Here is a 13021-nt window from a genome sequence, read left to right as displayed (position 1 = left end):
ATGACCTTTAAGGGCCCTTCCAACCCAAACTATTCTGTGATAAGACTTCACACTCTTATATAGCCCCCAGGAGATTGTTCCTTTGATATGTAGTTGGGTCATAATTATATTACTTGGAGGACAGAAATTATTTCCGTTTATAGTTTAGTAACGCATGACATTGACAAATCTGCTACAAACCTTCTGATAGAGAAAACAGAGGGCAAGGAAAATAGTCATGCATGGAAGCAAGTCTCAGTAAGGCAATGGCAAGTTTCTTACCAAACTTCTTGAAAAAAATCAAAAAGTAATGAATTATCCAAGTACTATCTGGGATAAAAATTGAAAAATACAGGGCTATCTTGGTATAATTATTTTGTATGCCCTGCTTATTTTTACTCAATACTACAGTGTTGGATCCTTTCATCAATTAAACAGGTATGTTCGCGATGCAGGAGAAACAAAGTGGAACAACTTTGGGCAGGATGTGATTTGTGCTGCCTTGCCTGCAGTGTGCTAATGCAAGTGTGCCATCAGGTGGTACAGAAAGAAAGAACTTGACAAAGAACTGATCCTCCAGCTTACACCTATTAAATAGAGGAGACCAAGTGTCCCCTAAAATGCCACCTTTTATCCATCAATAACAAGTGACAACTATTGATATGCCACCACAACACCAAGTGGGAAAGAGCTCTATGGCTGGGCTTACCGGGGCTGTAGCTACAGGGACAAACATCTCTGAATTCAGCAGGTTTTGAGGCTCTTAGGCTTATATAAAATTTAGCCTTTTTAGAGTCTGCCAAAGGGTCTAATTACCACAGAGAGAGAGAGAGAGAGAGGTGTGTGTCCCACGTGACAGAGCCAAGCAGCTCCCAAATGATCTTTCTGAGGAGCAACAAGTTCGAGGAGATGACACTGATTTCAATGCAGCTCAATTCAGCCCATAAGGGAAACTGCAGCAGTCACTGGGACCTGCTGGTAGTGCTTGGTTGGTGGAAACCTGTACATCTCTGTGGGGACACCAGGAGATCCTGCATCCTCTCCCTTGCATTGCTTCCAGCCATGCCGGAGCAGGTGAAGTTGGCTCAGAAATGTCAGATTGGGGTCAGGGATATAAAAGGGTACAGCCAGACTGTGCAAGTTGGTCTGGAGTTTGCTGCTAATGGAGTTGTGTCAAATAAGGGTCATCAAAGCTGAAGGCAGTGCTGGAAGCAGAAAACAGAAATCCCAGTGGCAGAGCAGCAGCAGCAGGATGGACACTGCCTGCCTCTCTTCACTGCCTTTTAAAAATGATGAAGTTGGCTTAGATGAGGTTTTAATTGAATTTACCTTTTCCTTTCATCTGCCCTTCAGACAACAAGTAAGGCTTTTCCAAACTGTCTAGGTTTAGTGCTCAGAAACAGTAAGTCCTGCGTTTTGAGGGGGCTTGAAAAACAAAATGAAGTCCTGTGTTTTGCAAATTTGAAACCAGGTTCATCTGGGTCAGTTTAAGGTTTTGAAAACTGATATCAAGTCCTATGTTTTACTTTTTGAAAAACAGTCCTGAAGTACTGCATTGTTGGGGCTTGAAAACACTCATTTGGACAATTTTAGGGTTTGCAAATTGGAGATCAAGTCCTGCATTGTTGAACTTGGAAACAGACACCAAGTCATGTGTTTTCTGGGGACTTGGAACAAGGCTCATTTGGCCAAATTAGAGGCTAAGAAACTGAGGCTAAATCCTGTGGTTTGAGCATGTAGAAATGGGGATTAAGTGGTGCAGTTTTGGGGCTTGAAACAAGGCTCATTTGGTCAAATCTGGGGCATGGAACGCAGGAGACCATGTCCTGTGTTGCTTTGCTCAGAAACATATGCAGAGCCTAGTGCTAGGATATAGCTAGGTTAGAGCCTGGTGCTGGTAATGCCAAGGTTGTGGGTTTCATCCCTGTATGGGCCATTCACTTAAGAGTTGGACTCCATGGTCCTTGGAATGTCCCTTCCAACTCAGAATATTCTGTGATTCTGCTTTGGCATCTGGAACTGTGATGCTGGGACATCTGGGACTATGATGCTGTTCCCAAGCTGGCAGCAGAGTCCCAGCCCTGCATGTTTGGGCTCGGCCCTGAGGCTCCCTGGCTGATCCTGGGGAGGGTCTGGGGGCAAAAGGCAGTTCCCAAGTCTCCACACAGCCCAGTGCCAGCGCTGTTCCGATGGCCAGAGGAGTGGGGGGCTCAGCATGGGCCTGAGCACATCTGAATCCTGGCAGCTGTCTTCCCCATGATTTTTGTCATCGTCATTGTCCCCCCACCCTGGACCATGTGGTGCTGCTCCAGGGAAAAGAAACTGTGGGAAGAAGGAGGCTGGTGGTACGAGGGGTAACTGGCCAAAAATATCCTGATGGCCCCAAAATATCCCAGGAGGTTATTAAACTGTTAACAACAGCAGTTGGGTGAGGACATCAGCTGGACAATTTTCTGGAATGTGGTGCTTCAGGGGCTTCCCATACACTGCTCCAGTTCCTTGCTGGCGTTCATGAGGTGGTGGTGGTGGTAGTGGTGAATCCTTGTGTGTGTGTCTGTACCACACAGACAGGTCACTGGGCTACAGAGCCCTGACAGAAAGTCTATTTCATTAAAAAAAACTGCCCATATGGAATTTGGGCTGAGACAAATATCTTGTTCTTTATGCCTAGGACTTCTATGAACAATTTTAAATGAGGTAACGATTTTTCAGTGGAACAAGAATTACTCATCTTAACATCTTTTCCAGTTAGTAAATAGCAAACAGTAAGAAATAAAACTTCTCTTAGAAATGGCTTGGCAACACGTTTCATTTCAAAAGAGCCATAGAAATGCAAATTTGAGGATGTGTTTGATTTTTGTCCTGCCTGATTCACTTTGAAGACAAAAAGAAATTCTGCCAGCCACACTCAGTTGTCTTTTGTAGCATTCGCTGGGGGGCAGCAGTGATGGCAGATGTGATTCACGAAGATGGTGTCAATTAGTTTCACCTTTATATAAACAAATGCTCCAATTAGGCTAAGCCCTCAAGCTCCTGGAAAGCTTTCTGTGCTATTTCCATCGCAGCATCTGGACTGCCCTGAGAAGGTAAAACAGAACAGTGCCAGTGCTGCAGCCACAGTTGCGATGACTTTTTAACAATGCACTGAGGTGTGACAAATGACTCCCTGCTGTATTTCAACAGGTAGTAAACATCACCTGTTTCTTCAGTTGGTTGTGGCAGACTTTGTTTTACTTCATGTCACACCTGCCAGCACCATTTCTTCACTGATCTCAGTCACATACCACTGGCTGATATTTGAGGGTGTATAGCTTTACCTAATAGTGCATCTTGGAATTCAAGGTTGTTTTTTTGAGCAAGAACTGTGTCTTTGAATGAGGCACCACATGAAAGATAATGACTTATCCATTAGTGCACTAAAACACTTAAATATAATGTCTAGGTGTTGCCACTGGACAACCTGAAACAGCCAACATCATGGGATGTAAGTGCTGTTGTATGCTTGAGACCACCTTCCTGCAGAGCTCCTGACATCCTGCTGACAGCTGCCCAGGTGGGCAGAGTTCAGGCTGTGTGTGCCCAGTAGGTTCAGCAGCCAAGTGGGAATTTTCTAGAGGGATTGTTGGGGAAAATTCACACCACTTGAAAAATGTGTGTTTTCTTACTGGAACCAAGACCAATAACTTGTTACTGAGCTGAGTTCAGACTGGTCACCAATATTTTCCCAGATTCTGAAATGACTGCCTGAAGTGTGGACTTCTGGTAAAAGTGGGAGTGGGAAACCAATAGGGGAAAGTGTGAGACTGGACCTCTGCAAGGCCATGCTCAATTCTGAGCTCTCCCACAGATGCCCCTGATCTCAGACAGGTCTCAGCTCCCAAATACAACCACTCTGTTATCTCCCTCCAATAATTACTGTTTTCAACCCTCTGCCTTTTAAAATTTCTTACAACAAGATTTTGTGGCATCAGATGCATAGAAGTTTTCAGGTACTAAGCAAACAATGGAAAACAAATAATTAATATGCTGCCTTTGTGGTAGTAAACTGCCCCAGGGGAGATCACTGATCCTACGTTGACATCTGATAATGTATCAGGTAAGTTACTGGGATGTAAATTTTTAAAATCACATCTTTTCAGTGTGTTTTCTTCAGCCACAAAGAGGGTATGTACATGTTTTTAAAGAAAGCATGCATGTTTTAACCACACCTACCAAGAGGCTTGGCGTACAGGTCTGCATTACTGTGATATGTTTTCCAGGGAACTTTGCACTCTCAAGAGCACATCATAGTAAGGGAAAACTATTATGTGAAGGTTGAAGCAGCATAAACTTGCTGGTCTCGCAGTGTCATCCCACTTAGCTTTGATGTTCCCTTAAATGATTTATTTATGCCCTTCTTCCTTTTACCTTTACAAAAGCAGAGATAGTCACCTTCAACAGAGGAAAGGAGAAATTAATCCAAGTTCTATGAATAATTTAACCAAAGTTGTCATCTCTGGGCTACCCCTTCTTTAAAGCTGAATTCAGGTTCTGTGTTTCCATAAACCTGTATTTTTTGGCTCACTGGATGAAGGAGTACATGAAGCAATGCCACCTGCGACAGTTGCTCTGCGGATTAGGTCTTCACTGGCTGCGTTTGAGTCATCTTGTCCAACTGCAGAAGCCCTGCAGTAATCCCTGAGGTGATGGCAGTTGTGGTTTTCCTGCTGGCTTGGTTAGCTCAGTCGTGAGCCAGAGCTGAAAAGGCTTCCTTCGTGCCATGGCTCCTGTGGGAGGCCGTGCCTGCCCAGGCATCCGTGTGCTGCTGAACTGCACGTGGAAGGGCAGGAAGCGCTGTAACTGTTGAGCAATTTCTGTTAAACTGGAAAGGGAAGTGTTGCTCACATCACTGGCCATGAGATTATCAGTTTTTGTGGTCACAAGTAATTGAATGTCCAACCCAGGGTGCTGGGGGCACATTGCTACAATGTACAGTTTATTGAGCAAACCAAATGCAAGCAAGCAGAATTTGGCAATAACTGAAGAATTTAATCAGTTAACTCCTTTCTTTCTTCCACTGCAGTGGTCAAACAGACCATATCAGCTGGGTTGTTAATAGGAAAAAATATCACTTCTGCCTCCAACCTGGAGAAATCAGATACTTGAAAACAGAGAACAGCATGAAGCAAATATAAACTGTGTTATCTTAGACGTGAATCTTTCAGTTAAACCAGACTCAGTGGGAGCAAAGACAAGGTTAGATCATCTCTGTGAGACCTACACCGTACTGCAACGTGCTCACAATCAAAACAGGAAACGAGCAAAACGGCAATCTCTGCAGAGGACAAAAGTGGTCCCTCGCACTGATGTTTCTGGAAGAGGGCAAGTGAAATAGCTCAGCTTTTATTTGTAGCTGTACCAGAGAACTGGAAGAAATTTGCTTCAGAGCCAGAGTCTGGCCTTCCAGGCCTTGCAGACAACCATCCCCTGGCATCTCTTTAGGAAACAACCAAGCTTTCTCCTGAAAGCTGTTTCCAGTTCTTGTTGTCACTGATTTAAATCCTTCAGAGTCTTACTCAAATGATGGTTTTGCCTAATACCTGGACTAAAGTTACTAACAGTTTTTACCTAGTTACCCTGCAGCCAGCATCACCCTTTCACTTATGCTTTGCCCCATTACTTCATTTTACATTTACAAACAAGCCAGCTTCCATTAAGATTTTCACGAAAATGTTTGAAAATTTCTGCATCACATAATATTAAAAAAAGATTAAAAAACAAATTGGTGCAATGCTATGACTCATTACATGTTTAGTAAAAATACAATGTCCAAAACACCCTAGGATTATTTTTTTTCTGACAGCTGCATCTTATTCTTGGCTCCTGTTCATCCAGCGTGCAGCTAAAGCTCCAGCTATTCTCTGTCACTTTCAAGAGATGAGCTCTTGGAGTGCTTCTTCATGAATTCAGAACTACATGTTTTCACACATCATACTATGAAATTTACTTCTCCCTTTTTTATAACTCCAGGCCTTACTGTTGAGGCATTTTGCGTAATCCTTCCTATTGCTTCTGTATTGTATTGCATCCCTAATTCTTGTGCTGCCATCACCACTACAAATATAAACAATGTAGGTGTACAGACCCCACTGTGAAGAGTTCTGTAAAACTTCTTCCAGTCTGACAGCTTTTCTTCATTTCCCTTGTCTCAGTTGAAGTTTTATTACACTTTTCTTCCTGTACTGTGTAAATACCTTACTGATTTACAGGTTGGCTAGGCCTGCTGCAGTTGTCCTGGCTCCGAAATCAGTTATCAGAAGTATATGGCTCTAAGAAATAAATTCACATTTTATTTTATGTAATTTTGTGCAGAAGAAGGGTAAGTTTTCTGGTATGGAAGTAGGCAGCCTTGAGTAAGCAATTTTAGAGAAGCACAGCAGTTTAGTGCTGACTCTAAGGAGTCTGGGCTTCAGGTGCTCCTTTCAAAAATTTCACTCTTCAAAAGGCAAAATAGGAATTGCAAGCAAAAGCTGCAAATGTGCTAAACTTCCTGGAAAAGCCAAATACAGGAAAAGGCTTAAAGCTATTTTTATTTAATTTTTTAAAGGAGAAAGCTCACCTATGAAAGTATCAGAGGCTTAAAAAAAGCTGAGCTTGCTGAAGATCAGCTCAAAAGTAAGCCATGAGGCACATAAATAATTTATGTTCTTTTTTCCCTCTTGCACAAGTTAATGCTATTGCAGAGCTTGGTTCCTGCTTTGCCCTTAACCACATACAAGCAGGAAGCCCCACTGAAGAACAGAAATAACACGTGAAAGCAGAAACATGCTTTAGCATGTTAAAATTCTAAAAGTATTCAAAAATACTTTGCAGTAGTTAATTTTTGGATAAAACAGTGATTGAACTGATGCAGAGAGGGCACTATAAAAGACTGCTACAAAAGAGTTTCTCAGCACCTGGACACATTTGCAGTTTGGCTCACGCATGCCCAAGCTGTATGTTGCTGGGAAGTGCCGGAGATCTCGAGTGACCAAATACAAACCAAATAAAAGCTCAATTTAATTAAACAACTAACAGCTCTGCAGGCTGTCTGAAACTCAGTAATCAGTCCAGTCCTAGGCAGTTGTTTACAGCTGATTCTGTTGTAAACCAGCACCTAAGTGCCTATTGGCTTTCTGATGTTGATGTCTTTCAGTGCTGAACATCCCTCTTTGTGACCTTTAAAGGAATTTGATAATTCCTTCCCATCTTCATGTGAGTTTTAGTTTTGTGTCTGAGAGAAACTTTTCAAGACCAGCCTATAATGTGACTTGATGAAGAGAAAAGTGCAGAACCCCATACTCTCCATGGGGTTGGGGACCAGAATGGGAGCCAGGGAAGTGCCAGGCACAGCTCAAGGAAGGAGAAGGTCCCTGCACAGATGCTTAAGAAGAAAGGCCTACATTTCAAGACATGAGAGTCTACATAAATTAAGATGCTGTGTGCAGTATGTGAAGATGCTTCAAACTGGGTTTTGTAGCATCAACATTCTAAATAATACAGCAGTTTCCATTTATGTGTATAGTATTAGCAGCAGACTATGAAGAGGACACTCCTGAAGGAAACAAATCCATTTTTTAGTAATTTTTTTACTGTGACAGCTCATTGTCCAGCCAGGAAGGTAACAGATATTACATATCTGTGAACTGCAATGCTAGAATGGTTTTGCAAATTTCTGCTGTTAATAAAGTCGTTGAAGCAGGAAGAGAAGAACAAAGATAATCATCCCAATGTAAGGCACTATTAACTGTGAAATTTTTCCATGGACTGCTTCAATGCTTTTTTACAATAGTGATGGCATGGACCCTTGTGCCTGTATACATTTTTCAAGCAGTAAACTCAATTTCTTCTCCTCAAGATAAAATGCTTTTGAGTCCAGCAAGTAAACAATGTTGATTCAGCAACACAGAGAGGACACCCGCACACATTCAGCTGACATCACATGGTAGCTCCTGAAACACAGCCACCACAAGGAAACAGGCTGAGGCACAGCTTTTCAGGCAACTGCTAGGACATATGGAAACCCCAGGATGTCCTAGGAGGTGAAATGGGAAGTGTTATTTAAAGACTCTCTGTGTTTTTGTTTTACAAAATAATAGTTCAAATAGCACTTCTTTGAGAAATAAACTATTCTACGCATTCCTTATTAAAAGCCCCCAAAGGAGAAAATCAGAAACCTACCCCGAAGCTTGTTTTTAAAGTTCAGAGCCTGTTCTATTTTAGTTCATGCAACTATGCACTTGGCAAAGGATTCCACCTAAACCATCAGTCAGAAATCTAGGCAAATGCTTTACAATCCCAGAGACAGCCAGAATTATCCTTGCCCATGCAAGGAGGGGCAGCATGTGCCTGCTCTGTTGAAGGTCCCTGGAGATGCAGGTGAATTCTGTCACAAAACACATTATCCTTCAGTGCTGTCATTAAAGAGTCCTGATGGATTTCTTCCTGGGGTGCCAAAAAGCCAGGATGCAGGTTTGCTTCAAACTCACCATGGCATGCCTTGCTGGAAACACACATGGGGCGCCTGGCTGACACAAGACATTTTTCTGGGCAGGGCTAGAAATCCCTTGCCAACAGCATCATTTAACAAGCTTTCAGTTCGTTATGAATGACAATGGATTGAATAAAAACATAGCGCAAAAGTGTCAAGATGGAGAATATTAGAGCTCTGAAGATAAAAATTAACTCTAATATTCATTGACTACAAACATGGAAAAAAACCCGAACACCACACATGTTGGAAATAAATCATTAACAGTGCTGGAAGTTAAGGGAATGAAAGATTCGACTGCTTCAGTGTTTTATGGGAAACTCAGAAAAATCCTTTAGATCTTACCAGATCCCATGACAGTGAAACATCTTATTTCTAGCACACTTCTTCATGACTTTGTGTTACAGGGAAGGTTACTGAAGGTTGAAAACTCCCTTTGAATCTTCCCAGTGATTTTGCAGCTTTCAGCTTTCTGAAAAAGTCCCCAGGGCCAAATTCAAGTTGGAATGGAAGGCGCATCTCCCACACACCGGTACAACTCTTAGTCCTGTTCTAACTGCTCTTGTCCTCTTATTCTTTAAGAATTCATCCAGAACCTTGTCTCTGCAAAATCAATGGGAAGATTCAAAGGGAGTTTTGAGCAGCAGGCCCCGGTAAGCTCAGTCACAAACCTGCTTTTAAATGCTACTCATCAAAACACTTAAAAAGAAACAACACATATGATACAGTAGCTGATTCTGAATTAAACAGATTCTGAGTTTCCCCAGAAGAATTTTGAAGCACTTAGGGAGGGAAAATCAGCCTGCACTACTTCTACACAGGAAGCAAGTGCCTTCTATGTGGGAATAGCTAAACTTTTATTTTTTCTCCTCTAGTGTCTGTATAACACAGGAGTTTGGAGGGGGAAAAGAAAAGTGGCAATCAAGAAAGAAGCTTTCAGAAAAGGTGGGAGAAGGGTAACATCAAAAAGGATCTGTGCTACCAGTCTCACCACTTAAGTGGAGGGACATTAGAATGCACTGAATGTTTTTGTTTTTTTTTTTTAACTAACAAAGAACAGAGCATTAACGGCAGAACAGTTACTCATTAAGACCTCAATTCTTTTTACAGTATCTTTAGCTCAGTTTCTAAAGTTTTTTGCAAAATAAAAGTCGTTATAACTCATGGCTTAGTCTCCTGGGAAACTGGAGCAAAGCCACCAGCGCACAAGTAGATTCAATTAACCTCAAGCCTTAACTATACTTTAAACTCCCTCCCCTGCTGCTGGTAAAGCCCAGCTGACAAGACAGTCAGGTCTTAACAACGAGGGTCAAAACACTAAATTGTCCAACAGTCCCACCATCACTGAGGTATATCCCAATGCAAGTAATAGAGGCCCCCCCAAGCATGTTTGGTTTTCTTTCTTTTTTTCAAAAAAAGTAAAAAAGCTAAACTAATTCATTAGGACAAGAAAAAAATAAATATTCTGAAGGAAAGGTAAACCAGCAATTTGTATGTACGTGTTAAATAATAGCCTGGGATAAGAATTTGTTAACTACGAGCCAAGTTAAACTCTATTGCTAACAGAGCTCAGCCAAATATGGTCTTATCTCTGTAATCACAGATGGAATGAAGAAACTAGGAAGCAAAATGAAAAACAAAACAATTATTCAAGCACTTGCATGCCTTTAGTTCTCTTATCTACAAAGCATCAAAAGTAGACTCAAGACTGTTAATTTTTTTTCACTTTCTGCAACAGGAAGATTCAGAGAGGCATAGAAAGTTTTGTTCCCTCAGTAGAACTGCATCATCACGCTTTTCCTACTCTTATTAGGCTGAGGACATGACTGTGGGATGCCAGACAGTATTTGCACTCTAAGCAGGAAGCAAAGGACAGTTTTGTGGGTGTCCAGCTGAGTCTGTGCAGCAGCACAGAATGAGCTAAGAGAAATGCCTGAGGAAATCAGGTACTTGGCTATGTGAGCTCTCATTTAGCACCTAAAAAGATGCATAAATACAGAAAGTGACAGCAAAGGAAATGCCAAAAACATACTTGAAGGCTTTGTAACATCAGCCAGGTAGCATTAAAGACACATCAGTCTCTCCCTGTGACCTGCCATTCCACACTCACAGGCTACCTTCAGTCCCACTGGTAACAGGTATTGACAGAGGAGTGGCTTTCAAGAATTTTGGACTGATATTACCAGCTTTTAGAAAGGACAGGAATGAAAGAATGATTTAAAACAATAAACAGGCAAAATATTCAAGATAAAGATTTAGTAAGCCAAAGCACTGACTCAAATTCTATCCAAGTTGAGAATTCCTGTTACAAACCAGGATTTTGGCTGACAAAGAACTTTTCTTCATTAATAATTCATTTCCTTGCCATGGACTTCTTGCACCTAGGAAGTATGTTCCAGCTAGCTTGAGGAAGATTGCTACATTAAAAACCAGACAATTAATTTATGAACTAGGGCAGAAGAATGGTCACTTTCCACCACCCATTGTGGACAGTATGCAAATACATGTATCTTGTACATTCATCACCCACACATGGGTTCACACTTTTTTTTTCCTCTGAAAGGAAGCCCCCAGCAGTGTGCCAGAGACTAATTTGGCTCCCTTCTCATATATATTAATTAAACCTTCATCCAAATGAGGACTGGAAGATGAGCCCTTTTCCTCTGTAATGTTTTAAAATGCATTAAGAGTAAATGGTACAACTGAAAGATGCCTAGACACACACAGATGGGTTCCAGAAGCAGAACAATCTGCTGCAAGCAACATTCATTCTGAACACAAGGGGATGCACCAGGACAAGCCAAGAAAGAATGGTGCTTAATTAAATGTCATTAAATGAACATAAAATCTAGACCCTGCACTCTGTAACAGCTCTGTCTCAAACACTGTCTGATCAAATCCCTCGGACTGTGGTATTACAGTTCTTCCCCTTCCATGCCGCTTGGACTCCAGGTATTTCAGCAGTACTGGGAGCCTGCTGTACCCTGGGAAGGAGACAGTTCCCCTGAGGCTGCAGCAAGAGCAGCTCCTGTCACCAGAAGGGCTTTATCCAGTCACACCCCTCCTGCCACTTGAGGGGGAAAAGGGGATGTGTCGTTCTCAATAAATTGGGAAAAAGCATATCTTATCAGAGCAGCTTCACTTCTCTACTAATTAGAAAATACATATATAGGCTGGGGGGGGGGGGGGGGGGGGCGGGGAGATAAAGACTTGTGACAACTGCACACAAGACACAAATATTATCTGCATAGTACAAGGCTAAAATTTGAAGACCAGAAGCTTTCATTCAAGTTAAAACTCACTATTATTAGTCCAATTCCCCTCTCCTATTCTCATCCCCTTTGGCTCCTGTGTGTAAAACAGAGCTGATGAAAGCTCAGTTTTCTTCAGAGTGAGTGTAGAAGGAATACTGACGGTTTCATAAGCATTTGGAGACATTCTCAGAAGCAACCAACGCATTGGCAGAAGTTAAGGGAAGTTACAAGTCCACCTGTCTGTTTAAGCTTGAAACAACCCTCCGCTACATGCTGCTTGACCCATCCATTCTCAAAATCCTGGTGCCAACCTCCCAACAGCTCCTTACCCTACACATTTGTAACATTCACCTTGGTGATTGCAAATCACAGTTTGGTAACCACCACCTAAACCAGCAGATAGGCACTGTAAAAAGGAAGTGACTGACCAGCATATACATCTTTTTAAAAATCCTCTCTCTGATTTCCTCTCCTCTGGTGTTACACAGGCACATAGGAGAACAAACAAAACACCAATCTGAAAATAGATTTTCTGTCTAGGAAGCTTCAAAGAAGACTGAATGACGAAAAAGCTTGAACCCTTAGCACAGAGAAAAACTGTTCAGAGTGAACACCTCTAGAGAGGCAATGCCAAAGTGAAAGGAAGAATGGGTAAAGCAGGTAAGCTGCCAGTTCTGGCAGAGGGGAGAGGCTAAGAAGTTCCCAAAAGCCCAAGATGGAAAGAATCAAAGCCAGCTTGTTTTGAATTTGCATGTACCCTACAAAAGGCCTGACAAAAACACTTTAACTGAAATAAAACCTGAAGGTATGAATTTATTCAGGAATGAGCCTTATTTCTCTTGTGCACATTCACGAGCAAGAGTTTAAAGGACCAAAATTCAACTTTGCTACTTAAAAAAAACCAAACTGCTTAACTCACTGGACATCCTGAGCAACATAGATATATGTGTCTGCTTGATGTGGCAGAACAAACACCTTTCTGACCTGCAGAAGCAAGCCAAAACAACAGTTTGAACTAGATTTGTTTTCAACCACATAATGTTCTACGTGTATCTAAAAAAAACCAACTGAAAACACCCAAACCTTTCTGTGGCACAGAAATTGTCACTTCAAAGGATTTTTCACACCCATGACTACATCTGGTTCCCTTCAGAGGCTGCTCTGGATGCAAAATGGATACGCTGTGAAATAAAAGCTACTTTACACCATAACATTGCCATAATTTGTGAACATCTAGCTCTACTATTTATTTTCTTTTAGTTTAGCGTAACTTGCTGCA

This window comes from Corvus hawaiiensis, chromosome 5, assembly GCF_020740725.1.
Source record: "Corvus hawaiiensis isolate bCorHaw1 chromosome 5, bCorHaw1.pri.cur, whole genome shotgun sequence".
Taxonomy (NCBI): domain Eukaryota; kingdom Metazoa; phylum Chordata; class Aves; order Passeriformes; family Corvidae; genus Corvus; species Corvus hawaiiensis.
Note: the sequence above shows the minus strand (reverse complement) of the source record.